The 15714-nt window shown below is 52.6% G+C and overlaps 1 long non-coding RNA gene across 1 annotated transcript; it reads left to right on the plus strand.

The window, feature by feature from the left end:
• Positions 1-3497: 3497 nt before the first annotated feature.
• LOC140388436 (uncharacterized) lies at positions 3498-12340 on the plus strand. The gene is made up of 3 exons (XR_011934187.1): positions 3498-3731; positions 4724-4880; positions 10823-12340. It is a non-coding gene; the product is annotated as an uncharacterized lncRNA (long non-coding RNA).
• The last annotated feature ends 3374 nt before the right edge of the window (positions 12341-15714 follow it).

Consider the following 15714-nt stretch of genomic DNA (forward strand, 5'->3'; position numbering starts at 1 on the left):
GAAGTGTTGTGTGGCACTACCACTGTGCTTAATGGCATAGATTTCAAACAGATGTAGCAGCTCAGAAGTAGGCATCCATGAGGCGCTGTGCAGCATCAGCAGCAGCAGAACTGTACTTAACCATAATCTGTAAACTCATGCCTGGCATGTCCCTCACTCTAACACCAAACCAGGGGATCAACTCTGGTTCAATGAAGAGTGCAGAAAAGCATGTCAGGAGCAACAGCAGGCACATCTAAAAATAAAGTGTCAACCTGGAGAAGCTACAACACAGGACCACATGTGTGTCAAAAGCCATGAGCAACAAGTAATAGACAGAACAAAGTAATCCCACAACCAATGGGTCAGATGTAATGGGGAAATCCTGCCACATCCAGTCGTGAATGGCGGTGGACAATTAACTCACTAGAGGAGGAGGCTCCACAAATATCCCCATCATCAATGATGGAGGAGCCCAGCACATCAGTGCAAATGGCTGAAGCATTTACAACAACCTTCGGCCAGAAGTGCCAAGTGGACGATCCATCTCTATTTCCTCTGGATCCCCAGCATCACAGGTGTCAGTCTTCAGTCATTTCGATTCACTTCACGTGATATCATGAAACAGCTGAAGGCACCGGATACTGCAAAGGCTGTGGGCCCTGTCAATATTCTGGCATCAGCAAAGTGATGGCAGGTGTTGTTGACAGTGCTATCAAGTGGCATTTCCAAAGCAATAACCTGCTCACTGACGCTCAGTTTGGGTTCCGCCAGGTTCACTCAGCTCCGGACCTCGTTACAACCTTGGTTCAAAAATGGATAAAATAGCTGAATGCCAGAGGTGAGGTGACAGTGACTGCCCTTGACATCAAAGCAGCATTTGACCAAGTATGACATCAAGGAGCCCTAGCAAAATTGGAGTCAATGGAAATCAGGGGGACACCCTCTGCTGGTTAGAGTCATACCTGGCACAAAGATCTGGGGCGCGATTCTCTGCTCCCGCGCCGTTTCAGAGAATCGCCTGGGTCGCCAAATTTTCCCGCGACGCCGGTCCGACGCCCTCCCGCGATTCACGGAAGCGGCCAGATCGGCACAATCGCGTTTTGCGCGGCGCGGTCCAGTGAATCGCCCGAGACAGCCAAAATGGCGATTCACCGGTACCCCCGTGATTCTGAGTGCCGGATGGGCCGAGCGGCCTACCCAAAACGGCGGGTTCCCCCCGGCGCCGTCCACACCTGGTCGCTGCCGGCGGGAACAGTGCAGGAATGCTGGGGGGGGTGGCCTGCCAGGGGGGGCCTCAAATGGAGTCTGGCCTGCGATCGGTGTCCACCTATCGTCGGGCCGGCCTCGCTGAAGGAGGACCTCCTTTCTTCCGCAGCCCCGCAAGATCCGTCGGACATCTTCTTGCGGGGCAGACTCGGAGAGGACGGCAACCACGCATGCGTGGGTGATGCCAGTTATGCGGCGCCGGCCGCGTCATGTATGCGCCGGCGCCTTTACGCGGCGCCAAGGTCTGGCGCGTGTAAATGGCGCAACGCCGCTCCTAGACCATTTTCGGGCCCTGAATCGGTCGGGATAGGGGCCGTTTCACACCGTCGTGAACCTCGACGGCGTTCATGACGGCGCGAACACTCTGTCTCCATTTCAGAGAATCGCGCCCATGGTGATTCAAGGTCAATCATCTCAGCTCCAGGACTGCAGGAGTTCTTCAGGGTAGGTCCTCGGCCCAACCATCTTCAGCTGCTTCATTAATTACCTGCCTTCCATCATAAGGTGAGAAGTGGGGATGTTTGCGGATGACTGCACAATATTCAACACCATTCGCAACTCCTCAGCTACTGAAGCAGTCCATGTCCAAATGTAGCCAGACCTGGACAGTATCCAAGCTTGGGCTGACAAGTGGCAAGTGACATTCACGTCACCCATGTGCCAGGCAATGACCATCTCCAACAAGAGAGGAGGTAACCATTGCTCCTTGACATTCAATGGCATACCATCACTGAATCCCCACTATCAACATCCTGGGGATGTTGACCATTGACCAGAAAATGAACTGGAATAGCCATGTAAATACTGTGGCTACTCGGGCAGGTCAAAGGCTAGGAACTTAGCTCCTGACTCCCCAAAGCCTGTCTACCATCTACAAGGCACATGTCAGGAGTGTAATGGAATATTCTCCACTTGCCTGGATGAGCACAGCTCCAACAATATTCAAGAAACTTGACACCATCCAGGACAAAGCAGCCCGCTTGATTGCTCCCCCTTCCACAAAAATTCAAACCCTCCACCACCAACAAACAATGGCAGTCATATGTACCATCTACAAGATTCACAGCAGGAACTGACCAAGGCTCCTTAGACAGCACCTTTCAAACCCATAACCACTACCATCTAGAAGGACAAAAGCAGCAGATACCTGGGAACCCCACCACCTGGAGGTTCCCCTCCAAGTCACTCACCACCCTGACTTGGAAATATATCCCCGTTCCTTCACTGCCACTGGGTCAAAATCCTGGAATTTCGTCCCCAATAGCACAACGGATGTACCTACACGTCAGCGAATTTTGTGGTTCAATGAGGCAGCTCACTGCCACCATCTCAAAGGGCAATTAGGGGTAGGCAATTAATGCTGGTCTAGCCAGCGACACCACATCCCATAATGAATTCAAAAAAGTAATGCCAGAATAGGCTCGAGGGCAGACAGCTCCTGTTCCTATTTTCCTATATTTCTTTAATGAACACCAGAATGTAGAACCCGTTTCACATATGCACCATTTATGTCTGAGATTTTAACAACTTTTTTCCCCTGGCCAACATTTCAGTTGCTCTGCGCATCAGCATTTTCTCTCCATTAAGTTCAAAGTATTTAAAATTAATAATAGGGGAATACTTTTGATAATGACTGCAGTAAGCAGAATTCAATAATGAGTTTTGTGTCAGTGCTGGGGGTGGAGAGGCCTGTGGGAAAGTCACCTGACACAACCTGTGCTATCTGCGTGTTGCAATTGTCCCAGTATTATCAATTTTTGAAGACAAATTGTTTAGTTCACTGCATTTTTATTATTGATCCATTAATGTGTTGTTAATACTTTTATACACACGTGTCCTTATGTTTTCTGGGATTCAAAATAATTGGTATAGTTTCCTTGTTCAAATTCCACTTTGCAAATTAAACCATTTAATAATCAGTCTGATTTTCAATTTCTCGCCAGCAGTCAATGTTGAAACTCAGCTTACAGCATGGGTGTTTACAGCAGTTTATTTAAAACACTGTATGTATGATAGATTCTGAATGTTCTTATTTAACAGCCCCAGGATAATTTTAAAATGTTAATAGAATTTCAACCTTTACCTAAAATCCGATGTTCATCCCTTCAGATGTGCCACCTCCACCAGAGTTTTCCTCCCTGCTTGGAGGCCATTGATGCCACTCCTTAGTTACGCCACTAGGAGGCGCCTGTAAAGGATGTAGCAAGTGATAGGGCCCAGCTATCATTTCCCAGTTGATGTGGTTGAGACTGACAAACATACAGCTACGCAGGAAGAGTTTTATGGACTTGAAATGTTTGCCTGAATTTTCTGACCGTTAACGCCGGAGGAATCTTCTGGTCCTGCCAACAACTCACCCCGCCACGGGTCCCCCGGCGGCAATGGGTGCATTCAACCGGAAATCCCGTTGACAACGATGGGACCCGAAAATCTGGCCGTCCGCCAATGGTGTGCCGACTCCGCCACAGAGAAGCACGCAACAGGTTGTGTGAAAAGTCCCAGATATTACCTCGGGATACGATTTAATGGGAAAAGTTCTTAGTGCCGTATCGGGCATGATTCCCGGGTGCTTCCCGGAGAGACCACGGCCCAGACTTAATGGCACAGTGTTGGAAATTATCTCCCATGAGCTTCACGGCAGAAATGGCCGTCCCGCCAGCTGATGCACGTGGACAGCACCCGGCAGCTCCCCACTAACAAGAGGGGAGCTCATAAACTCTCACTCAGGGCAGCACGCGGCACAGTGGTTAGCACTGCTGCCTCACGGCGCCGAGGTCCCAGGTTCGATCCCGGCTCTGGGTAACTGTCCCTGTGGAGTTTGGACATTCTCCCCGTGTTTGCGTGGGTTTCACCCCCACAACCCAAAGATGTGCAGGCTAGGTGGATTGGCCATGCTAAATTGCACCTTAATTGGAAAAAATGAATTGGTACTCTAAATTTATTTTTTTTAATTCTCCCTCTAAACATGCACCAGTCAGCACACAGCCATATCACGACGTAGACCTGCTCCATGCTTCGTGGTTGCTGACCGGGCCGGGCTGCTGGATGCCGTTGAGGCGGGACGGAGCACCCTGCTCCCCCCAGGGGGTCGGAGGACCAGCCACAGGGCTGCCAAGGCCGCCTGGGAAGCAGTGGCAGTGGCCGTCAGTTCAGGCAGTGTGACCAGGAGGACTTCTGTCCAGTGCAGGAAGAAGACCAATGGCTTCCACCAGGCCGCACGGTTAAGTTAACACCGGTTCCCTGGCATTGGTTCTGCCTGCCACTTCCCTGACCACCGCCCCCCCAAACAGATCCACAGCTGGCAACTCACATCCCACCTCCCCTCTGGTGCAGGCATGGTAATATACCACAGCATACCCTGGCACCCACCAGGGCACTTCACGCCCAGGAGCGGTGCCCACACATACCAACTGTCATGGGAACCCCCCGATTCATCAAGCGTGCAGCTCACGATCTCCTCTCTTTGTCCCTGCAGACGAATTTAGCCCATAATAAGCGGGAAAGTGCCGAGACAGGCGGCGGGCTTCCGGACATCAGAGACCTCACCCCCTATGAGGAACGGGCCCTGGAAATAGCAGGGTTGGCCAAGGATAGAGCAGTCACCGACAGCGAGGTTGGCCTGCATTGCGGAGGTGAGGATCCATTGCCCCTTTACCCAGTGGGTGGCATGATAGCACAGTGGTTAGCACTGTTGCTTCACAGCACCAGGGTCCCAGGTTCGATTCCCGGCTTGGGTCACTATGTGCAGAGTCTGCACGTTCTTTGTCTGCGTGGATTTCCTCCGGGTGCTCCGGTTTCCTCCCACAAGTCCCGAAAGACGTGCTGTTAGGCAATTTGGACGTTCTGAATTCTCCCTCTGTGTACCCGAACAGGCGCCGGAATGTGGCGACTAGGGGCTTCTCACAGTAACCTCATTGCAGTGTTAATGTAAACCTACTTGTGACAAGAAATATTCTTCAAAAAAAATGATCTGCCTCAAGTGTGCAGTTCATGTTGGATGAAATGATCCTTCCCCCTCACTGACCACATGTCCATTCTCTCGCAGGATCACCATCTGCTGGGGCCGTGCCATCCAGGGTCATTCCCCGCCACGCAAGAGAACACCTCAGAGGAGAGCTCAGAGGATGCCATTATTGAGGCATCACTGCTATCACCGGCAACTTCCACTCGCGCAGAGGCAGACACCTCGGTGTGTGACATTAGTAGATAGGCGCCTGGGGCACAATCTGGTGAGCACCACACAGTTTCTGATGCACATCTGGCAGAGACAGGAACATCCAAGGGAGGCAGCAGACAGAGGTCTGCTGGATCCAAGGACTCAGCTGTGTAGCAGTCAGATGCCAATCCGCTTTACAATGTTGTCCCGGAGCTGATGCACATGCTAGGGTATGGCCGTGAGATTCAGGAAGGGATTTCACGCGAATGCATAGCCAATGGAGGAGTCCTAAAAGCTACGGGTGCAGACGATGATGCCGACTATATGGCATTGAGGCCAACACTGCTGGGGTTGCAACTGCAGTGGAAAGCCTGCAGCACGAGTTCAGCATCTTGAGTGGTTGTGTACAAGGCATGGCCCAGTCAGTGACGACCAAGCCTGAGGGCCTGGACAGCATGCCCCAGTCGCTGGGGGACGTGTCCCAGATGCAGATCGACATTGCCAGGGCACTGTGGAGCACGTCCCAGGCACAGACGGACATTGCCGGGGCACCCCAGGGCACGACTCAGGCACCGAGGAGCATGTCCCAGGCACAGACGGACATTGCCGGGGCACCCCAGGGCACGACTCAGGCACCGAGGAGCACGTCCCAGGCACAGACGGACATTGCCGGGGCACCCCAGGGCACGACTCAGGCACCGAGGAGCATGTCCCAGGCACAGACGGACATTGCCGGGGCACCCCAGGGCACGACTCAGGCACCGAGGAGCATGTCCCAGGCACAGACGGGCATTGCCGGGGCACCCCAGGGCACGGCTCAGGCACTGAGGAGCATTGCCGAGGGTGGCAACACCATGGTGCAGCCAATGTTGAGGCGGCAGGACCCGCAAGGGTGAATGATGCAGAGGCCTCTGGAGCTCACTCCAGCTGCCCCTCCAGCCCATAGAGTCCCCCAGAGCCTCACGGGCACCGTCCAGGAGGAGGGGGAACTGGAAGCCGACCCAGTGCCTTCCACCAGGGGGACGACAACGGTCTCCACATCACCTGAATTCTCCCCTCATGACACGACGCTTCTCAAGGTTAGCGGGCAGAAGTGGGTGGCACAGTGATGCCAGTGACACCGGTAAGTTGGCCGGGACCAGGTCCAGGCACTCCAGAGGACACCTGCCAGGGGCATCAAAGGCCACAGGGCTTGAGAAGCAGCAGGCTACCCCCAGCTCCGATGTGCGTCTAGAGACACACCTATAGATAGCGGCAGAGCATGTAAGCTCATGAAGATTGGGGACTGGGGAGGGGGGATAGCGAGGCACCATCTGTATCTAGGGACAATGGAAAGTTTTGAATGTTCACAATTGAACCATGTTAGGCCTGATACATGCAAAGCCTCTGTCATGTTATTCCTAACAGCAGGCTGGCCTCCACCCCTGTCCTCTATTGCCCTCTGCTCCCCCGAACCGCCCGCCCCCAGGCACATTGGTCCTACAGCAGGAGCCCCCGATGCAGACCACATTCAGGTGTGAGCGCCCGATCAGCAGACAGACAGGAGTCAGACTATGGCTTGGAATAAGGAGCACCAGAGCTTACCTCAAAGCGGGTTATCATCACCCTCCTGCCTTGTATAGTGACCCACAGACAGTGCAGACGTAGGCCCATCATCCTGGGGTGATGTTACACAGACCCTTGGAGGGTGGAACACGGTTGTCGGAGAGGGGGGAGTGGTGTGTGGGAGGGTCAGGGAATGGGGGGGGGGAGAGAGTGGAAATGGGTGGGAGTGTGGAGGATGGGGTGGGGGTGGTCAATGGGGGAAGGAGGTGATTGGGGGGAGGGGAAGGAGAGATCAGGAAAGGAGGGTTTGGGGGGATGGAGGAATTGGGGGAAGGGGATGGAGGGGTGTGCGGGTGGGCTGATGGACAAAGCTTCCTCCTATGAGAAACGGGCGAGGATGAGAGCCTCACTGGCCTCTGGGCATGCCAGTTGCCACTGCCTGTCCTTCCTCTGGCTGCTCCCACGGGTCTTCCCCAGGTTCGTCCTCCAGTTCTTCTGGTCCAGCCCCTCCTCATCCTCCTCAGACAAGGCCGCATATCCCTCCTCCTCCTCTAGCATGTCGCCCGGAGCTGTGTCAGGCTGTGGAGGGCATAGCAGATAGTGCATATATAGGCCTATCACCCTGGGGTGACCCTCTGGGGGGTGTACTGCAGTGCACCATCAGAGTGGCCAGGTATTGGAACTGCATTTTGAGCAGCCTGATGCACTGCTCAATGACAGCACGGGTGGCAACATGGGCCTCGTTATATCGGATCTCTGCTTTGGTCTCCAACCTCCGCACTGGCATCATCAGCCAGGACCTCAGTAGAGGTACCCCTTGTCCCCCAAGAGCCAACCCATCATCTTGGGTGGTTTTCAAAGATGCCGGGGATCTGTGAGTGTCCCAGGATGTAGCTGTCATGCATGCTCCCTGGGAGGCATGCAGACACATGCATGATCTGGAGGCGGTGCTCGCACACGAGTTGAACATTCAGGGTGTGGAACCCCTTCCTGTTATTAAAAGGTACTCTCTGATGCCCCGGTGTGCGCAAAGTGAAATGTGTGCATCAATTACCCCCTGGACCTGGGATATCCCAGCGATGGCAGAGAATCCTGCTGCCTGGACATCTTGATGGGCTTGGTCCAGCTCGAAGTTTATATGGTCAGCTGCCCAGACATACAGGGCATCCGTGACCTCATGGATGAACTTGGGGGCTATAGCTTGTGAAATGCTGCCAAAGTCCTCGCTCAAGCCTTGCAGTAAATGGTATCTGGCCACCTGGGCTGTCACTAGCACTGCGAGGGCTGCGGGGTCAACAACACCATCCATACTGTTATACCTGTAAGGAATTGGCGAAGGTGAGAGACCAACAGTGAATTAGGGCTTCCACCCCGGGACCCTCAAATCCCCAAAGTCTCCCCCACCCTTACGTGTCCTGCCTTCTCCCAGAACGCCATCCACCCAGCCAGTGGTGCCTGGGGGACTGCGCCCGGCATACTCATCGCCGGCCTCATCAGGAGCTCCTTGACCCCCCCCCCCCCAACCCCTGTCGGGCACACCCGGGGGAACGTGCTCAGGTAAAAAAAAAACACCCCCGCATCCACACACTCACCGTTTGGATGTGGGGATATTCCCAGTGCTGAAGGCCAGGTCTGGCTGCTGCCTCTGTGGTGTTGATGCTTCCTGGGTTCAGGCAAAGTGTCCAGGCCTCACCATTTGATTAGAATATTGGGCAATAACTTGTCTGAGAGATGACACGTGTACCCATGAGACAGCACTTGAGAATATTTTGTTCATTTAATGGTCAACAGTGACAAAGATTTGAAAATCAAATACGTAACATTCCACATATCAGACTAACCATTAAACAACAAGGAAACATCACTGTTCCATATTGATACCAATTCAAAACTATATCAGCTCATTTCACAAAAAGAAACAAACACATATGTGTTATCGTGTCCAGAACTTTGTCGTAGAATTGATCTGTCCATCAATGTGTTGCTTGTTCCACGTATCAGTGCCATTCTCCGTCCAGGAGCCGCAGCTATGCAGGCCCTCCCACAAGGACAGCACGGTGGTACAGTGGTTAGCATAGTTGCTTCACAGCTCCAGGGTCTCAGGTTCAATACCCGGCTTGGGTCACTGTCAGTGCGGAGTCTGCACGTTCTCTCCGTGTCTGCGTGGGTCTCCTCCGGGTGCTCCGGTTTCCTCCCAAAGTCCAAAGATGTGCAGGTTAGGTGGATTGGCCATGATAAATTGCCCTTCGTGTCCAAAAAGGTTAGATGGGGTTACTGGGTTATGGGGATAGGGTGGACGTGTGGGCTTAAGTAGAGGGCTCTTTCCAAGGGCCGGTGCAGGCTCGGTGGGCCGAATGACCTCCTTCTGCTCTGTAAATTCTATGATCTAACCGGAACTAAATCCTGGCATCCACATATTCCACTGGCACTCAAGGTGCAGTTCAGCATCCATGACTTCCAGCGTGTTTAACCTGCGCTAACGTGTCAGTTACACGCAGCACTCACCACACCAGCAAAAAAAGCATCAACAATCTGCGAAAGCGTTTCTTCAACGGTGTCATCAGGTGGCCCATTTGGATCAATGTCACACACCAGGTCCAGCAGTGTCTTCACAATTCAAACAGGATTGCTTTCTGGAATCATATCTCCCCCTGATCCTGGTGTTCCAGGACTCAGGTAACTTAGAAAAAATTGTTCTTCTTTCCAGCTACAAAAAAAAGGAAGGAAACAGCAACAGCAGCCTCCAGGCATCAGCAGCCACCAGCAGGAACAAGCAGCAAACACAACCTGCAGCTGCGAAGTGCTCTCACAACTAACAGTGCCAATTTCTTAATAGCAATAGCCTTCAGCTATGAAGCCAGAGGCTGCTCCCAGTCAGAGGGAGTTAAAAGTGACCGTTAGCATACAACCACAAACAGGGCTCTGTCCTGGAAGTGTTTGGTGGGACAGACAGACAACAGCTGTGTTATGGGTATCCACAAATCAAGGAATGGCTGTAAGACCTACAGGCGCTGAGCCCCTCAACCCCAATTTCTGACTAATGGCGCCCGGCCCTCAACCAGGCCCTTCCTCCCTGGGGCTCCCCTAGCTGCCCCCCAACCCTGAGCACTGGGGCAGCAGCTCCAGTGCCCCTGGGCTGATGCCCAAAAAAGAAAATGGCTACTCACCTACTCCAGCAGCCACTGCACTAGGTTCCCGTTTTTAAATCGGTGTGCTAAACGGTGCCCACATGACCTCTCGCTGGGGAGCTGTTTAGTTCCCGGGAGGCCGTTATATTGAGCTTCCATCTCGTTAATAAGGTGGAAATTGGTCTCAAATGGTGTCAACTGGTGGCTCGCCTTGTCTTGGCGGAATCCGAAACATGCCAACGGGAGCAGACCGGTTAGATTGCGAACTGATTCGTGCCTGGCTCGGCTCCTGATTTCACCCCTTCCCTGATTTAACCTGCGTGCATGGTCCCGTGCCGGGCGCGACGCAGCCGTTAAATATGCATCCCCTGTTTCTCTCTCCACAGATTCTGCCTGACCTGCGGCGTTCTTTCAGCAGTATTGTTTTTATTTCAGATTTCCTGCATCCAAAATATTTGACTTTTATTATACATCTAAGGAAACTGCGAGCAGCCGAGCATTCATGCTTGGGTCTAACGACTGAGTGCTCTATTGCCGGCCTCCTTACTCCCGACCTCCAAACAGTATGGTTTTATCAGCCTGTGTACAGCATACCAATAACTTCAATGTGTTGATGCAACATGTGAAAAAGCTGCACAGTGATGGCCAAAATAGATGTATTTTCTACAGGAAAATGTTTAAAACATTTCATAAAATTATTTGTCCTTACGATTTCCCACAAATTTTCTTTCCTCCTTTTCTCAAGGCATGTGTTCACCCTGCACAGGCACATTCCGATGTCACATCCGAATGGCTGGTGGCAATCAGGCAAGTGTTCCTGCTACGCTTATGGAATCAAAGCACATAATGAATGACCTGAGGAAACCCTCTCACCCATTTCTTGTATCTCATTCTCTTGCTATGTTCCTTTGATAGCACACTAGCCACGGTCATTGATGACCGATCACTGCAATCAAATCCAGTCACTTGAACAGAAGTGGAAATGTAGCAGTTATTTCAGCATCAAAAGTTGTGTTTATATTGGGCTGGATTCTCCGTAGCCCCATGACGAAATTGTGATCGGCGATCGGGTGGAGAATGGAATCTGACGCTGGAATTGGGGCTGGTCCACCATGCCCCGCCCCCTCCAAACCAGCATCATCGTGACATGCGGCGTGCGCAGTTTCAACACCGTTGGTGCCTCAGCAGCCGGTCCACCCGCAATGATCCGCCCCGATAGGCCGGGTTCCCGACAGTTCGGTCCATGTGTTGTCCCAGCGGTCAGGAATCCGGCGTGCCTGCTACGGACAATGTCCAGTATTTATTCAACTCCTGTGCCATTTTCTGGTTCCATATAATTATTTCTAGTCTTGTTCTCTAAGGGGCCGATGGTCACTTTGGCCTCTCTCTTCCCCTTTTATATATTTAAAGAAACTCTTACTGTTCATTTTTATATTACTTGTGAGTTTACTTGTATTGGCTACCTCTGCCAATTTGATTTTTTCAATCCACATGGATGTTAAAGTCCCCCATGTTTAATGTACTGTCTTTATTTACACCCCCCATTATCTCCTGATTTATGCTCTACCCTACAGTATAGTTACTGTTAGGTGGCCTATTGACTTCTAGTGTCTTCTTCCCTTGTTATTTCTTAATTCCACCCATATGTAGCCTTCATCGTCCAAACCAAGATCATTTCTTGCTATTGTACTTATTCCGTCACGTACTAACAAAGCTACCCCAGCATCCTTTCCTTCCTGCCTGTCCTAACGAAAAATCAAATATCCCTAAATATCTAGTTCCCAGCTTTGATCTCCTCGTAACCGTGGGTGGGATTCTCCGAAAATGGGTGTGGCACACCCCCGCCGGCAGCGGGACCCTCCGTCCTGGGAGCCGGCCAATGGGGGTTCCCGTTGTGGTCACCCCGACACCGTCGGAAGATAGACGGGCATGCGTGCGCTGCCGGCGAAGGGGAGGAGCCCGGCGATGGAGAATCCAGCTCCACCTCTCTGTAATGGCGATAAGTGAGAATAAAGATATTGGGCTGGATTCTCCGCCGGCGGGAGTCTCCGCTATGCCGGCGCCCGGGGGTTGCCCGACGGCGTGGGGCTGCCCCACAATGGGAAATCCCATTGACCGGCCGGTGTAACGGAGAATCCCGCCGGCGGGTCGGGGCAGAAAAGTGGCATGGCGGGGCGGAGAATCCAGCCTGTTGTTTAGGAAGTGATTGTAAGCTATTTTCTGCTGATGTTAAAGATTTTAATACTGTGTTAGTAATAAAGTTTGTTGTAATATCCCAAATCCCTATTTCTTTGTGTAATCACTCCTGGAACAAATCATCCTTCCCTCACAGTCGAACAAAATTAAAAGATATTGGTGTTTCTGTCCAGTATCCTAGCCAGTGTTGGGGTCTGATCTGGGATCTTAATAGGTCCCAGCATGGTTCAAATGTAGGCTGTCCCAACGGTACAGTCCCCCCTTTCCCCAGTATTGATGCCAGTTTCCCACAAACTGAAACCCTCTCCTCTCACACCAGTCTTAAGCCACGTATTCAGCTCTCTAATTTTATGCACCCTATGCCAATTTGCACGTGGCTCAGTTAATAATTCAGAGATTATAACCTTGGAGGGTCTGTGGTTTAATTTAGTGCCTGGTTCCTCAATCTTTCTATGTAAAACTTCTTTCTTCATTCTACCTATGTTGTTGGTACCTACATGGACCACAACAATGAGACTCTCCCCCTCCCACTGCAAGTTCCTCTCCAGCCAGGACCAGATGTCCTGAACCCTGGCTTGGGCATACACTACAGCCATCTGGACTCTCGCTCTTTCCTGCAGAGAAGAGTGTCAATCTCCCTCTCTATATTGTCCTCAACTATCACTACGTACTTATGTGCTCCCCCTACTTGAATAGATCCTGTACCACAATGCCATGGTCAGCCAGTGCATCCACCCTGCAGCCCCCACACTCATTCAAGCAAGCTGAAAGAACCACATACCTGTTGGACAGTTGCAGATGCAAACACTCCTGCCCTCTGAGTCCCGTAACCTACCTCAGCTGCAGTATCACCTTCCTATCCCAGACCACTTTCCAAACCGGAATACCCTATCCTCAGGGTGTGACCGCTTCCTGTGGGACAGTGAATGTGAGTGAGTGAGTGAGTGGAGCTGTGAGAGTAAGTAAGTGAGTGTGTGGGGCAGTGAGTGTGAGTGAGTGTGTGAGGCAGTGAGTGTGAGTGAGTGTGTGGGGCAGTGAGTGTGAGTGAGTGTGTGGGGCAGTGAGTGTGAATGAGTGTGTGGGGCAGTGAGTGTGAGTGTGTGGGGCAGTGAGTGTGAGTGAGTGAGTGTGTGGGGCAGTGAGTGTGAGTGAGTGTGTGGGGCAGTGAGTGTGAATGAGTGTGTGGGGCAGTGAGTGTGAGTGAGTGAGTGTGTGGGCAGTGAGTGTGAGTGAGTGAGTGTGTGGGCAATGAGTGTGAGTGAGTGTGTGTGTGGGGCAGTGAGTGTGAGTGAGTGAGTGTGTGGGGCAGTGAGTGTGAGTGAGTGAGTGTGTGGGGCAGTGAGTGTGAGTGAGTGTGTGGGGCAGTGAGTGTGAATGAGTGTGTGGGGCAGTGAGTGTGAGTGAGTGTGTGGGGCTGTGAGTGAGTGTGTCGGGCAGTGAGTGTGAGTGAGTGTGTGGAGCAGTAAGTGTGAGTGAGTGTGTGGGGCAGTGAGTGAGTGAGTGTGTGGGGCAGTGATTGTGAGTGAGTGAGTATGTGGGGCAGTGAGTGTGAGTGAGTGAGTGTGGGGCAGTGAGTGTGAGTGAGTGAGTGTGTGGGGCAGTGAGTGTGAGTGAGTGTGTGGGGATGTGAGTGAGTGTGTCGGGCAGTGAGTGTGAGTGAGTGTGTGGAGCAGTAAGTGTGAGTGAGTGTGTGGGGCAGTGAGCGAGTGAGTGTGTGGGGCAGTGAGTGTGAGTGAGTGAGTATGTGGGGCAGTGAGTGTGAGTGAGTGAGTGTGGGGCAGTGAGTGTGAGTGAGTGAGTGTGTGGGGCAGTGAGTGTGACTGAGTGAGTGTGTAGGGCAGTGAACATGAGTGAGTGTGTGGGGCAGTGAGAGTGAGTGAGTGTGTGTGTGGGCAGTGAGTGTGAGTGAGTGAGTGTGTGGGGCAGTGAGTGAGTGAGTGTGTGGGGCAGTGAGTGTGAGTGAGTGTGTGGGGCAGTGAGAGTGAGTGACTGTGTGGGGCAGTGAGAGTGAGTGAGTGTGTGGGGCAGTGAGTGTGAGTGAGTGAGTGTGTGGGGCAGTGAGTGTGAGTGAGTGAGTGTGTGGGGCAGTGAGTGTGTGGGGCAGTGAGTGTGAGTGAGTGAGTGTGTGGGGCAGTGAGTGTGACTGAGTGAGTGTGTAGGGCAGTGAACGTGAGTGAGTGTGTGGGGCAATGAGTGTGAGTGAATGAGTGTGTGGGCAGTGAGTGTGAGTGAATGAGTGTGTGGGCAGTGAGTGTGAGTGAATGAGTGTGTGGGGCAGTGAGTGTGAGTGAATGAGTGTGTGGGGCAATGTGAGTGAATGAGTGTGTGGGGCAATGAGCGTGAGTGAGTGTGTGGGGCAGTGAGTGTGAGTGAGTGTGTGGGGCAGTGAGTGTGAGTGAATGAGTGTGTGGGGCAGTGAGTGTGAATGAATGAGTGTGTGGGGCAGTGAGTGAGTGAATGAGTGTGTGGGGCAATGAGTGAGAGTGAGTGTGTGGGGCATTGAGAGTGAGTGAGTGTGTGGGGCAGTGAGTTTGAGTGAGCGTGTGGGGCTGTGAGTGAATGTGTCGGGCAGTGAGTGTGAGTGAGTGTGTGGAGCAGTAAATGTGAGTGAGTGTGTGGGGCAGTGAGTGAGTGAGTGTGTGGGGCAGTGAGTGTGAGTGAGTGAGTGTGTGGGGCAGTGAGTGTGAGTGAGTGAGTGTGTGGGGCAGTGAGTGTGAGTGAGTGAGTGTGTGGGGCAGTGAGTGTGAGTGAGTGAGTGTGTGGGGCAGTGAGTGTGAGTGAGTGAGTGTGTGGGGCAGTGAGTGTGACTGAGTGAGTGTGTAGGGCAATGAACGTGAGTGAGTGTGTGTGACAGTGAGTGTGTGTGTGGGCAGTGAGTGTGAGTGAATGAGTGTGTGGGCAGTGAGTGTGAGTGAATGAGTGTGTGGGGCAGTGAGTGTGAGTGAATGAGTGTGTGGGGCAATGAGCGTGAGTGAGTGTGTGGGGCAGTGAGTGTGAGTGAGTGTGAGGGCAGTGAGTGTGAGTGAGTGTGCGGGGCAGTGAGTGTGAGTGAATGCGTGTGCGGGGCAGTGAGTGTGAGTGAATGAGTGTGTGGGGCAGTGAGTGTGTGGGGCAATGAGTGTGAGTGAGTGTGTGGGCAGTGAGTGTGAGTGAATGAGTGTGTGGGCAGTGAGTGTGAGTGAATGAGTGTGTGGGGCAGTGAGTGTGAGTGAGTGTGTGGGACAGTGAGTGTGAGTAAGTGTGTGGGGCACTGAGTGTGAGTGAGTGTGTGGGGCAGTGAGTGTGAGTGAATGAGTGTGTGGGGCAGTGAGTGTGAATGAATGAGTGTGTGGGGCAGTGAGTGTGAGTGAATATGTGGGCAATGAGCGTGAGTGAGTGTGTGGGGCAGTGAGTGTGTGGGCAGTGAGTGTGAGTGAGTGTGTGGGGCAGTGAGTGTGAGTG

This window comes from Scyliorhinus torazame, chromosome 13 (genome assembly GCF_047496885.1).
Source record: "Scyliorhinus torazame isolate Kashiwa2021f chromosome 13, sScyTor2.1, whole genome shotgun sequence".
NCBI classification, from domain to species: Eukaryota; Metazoa; Chordata; class Chondrichthyes; order Carcharhiniformes; family Scyliorhinidae; genus Scyliorhinus; species Scyliorhinus torazame.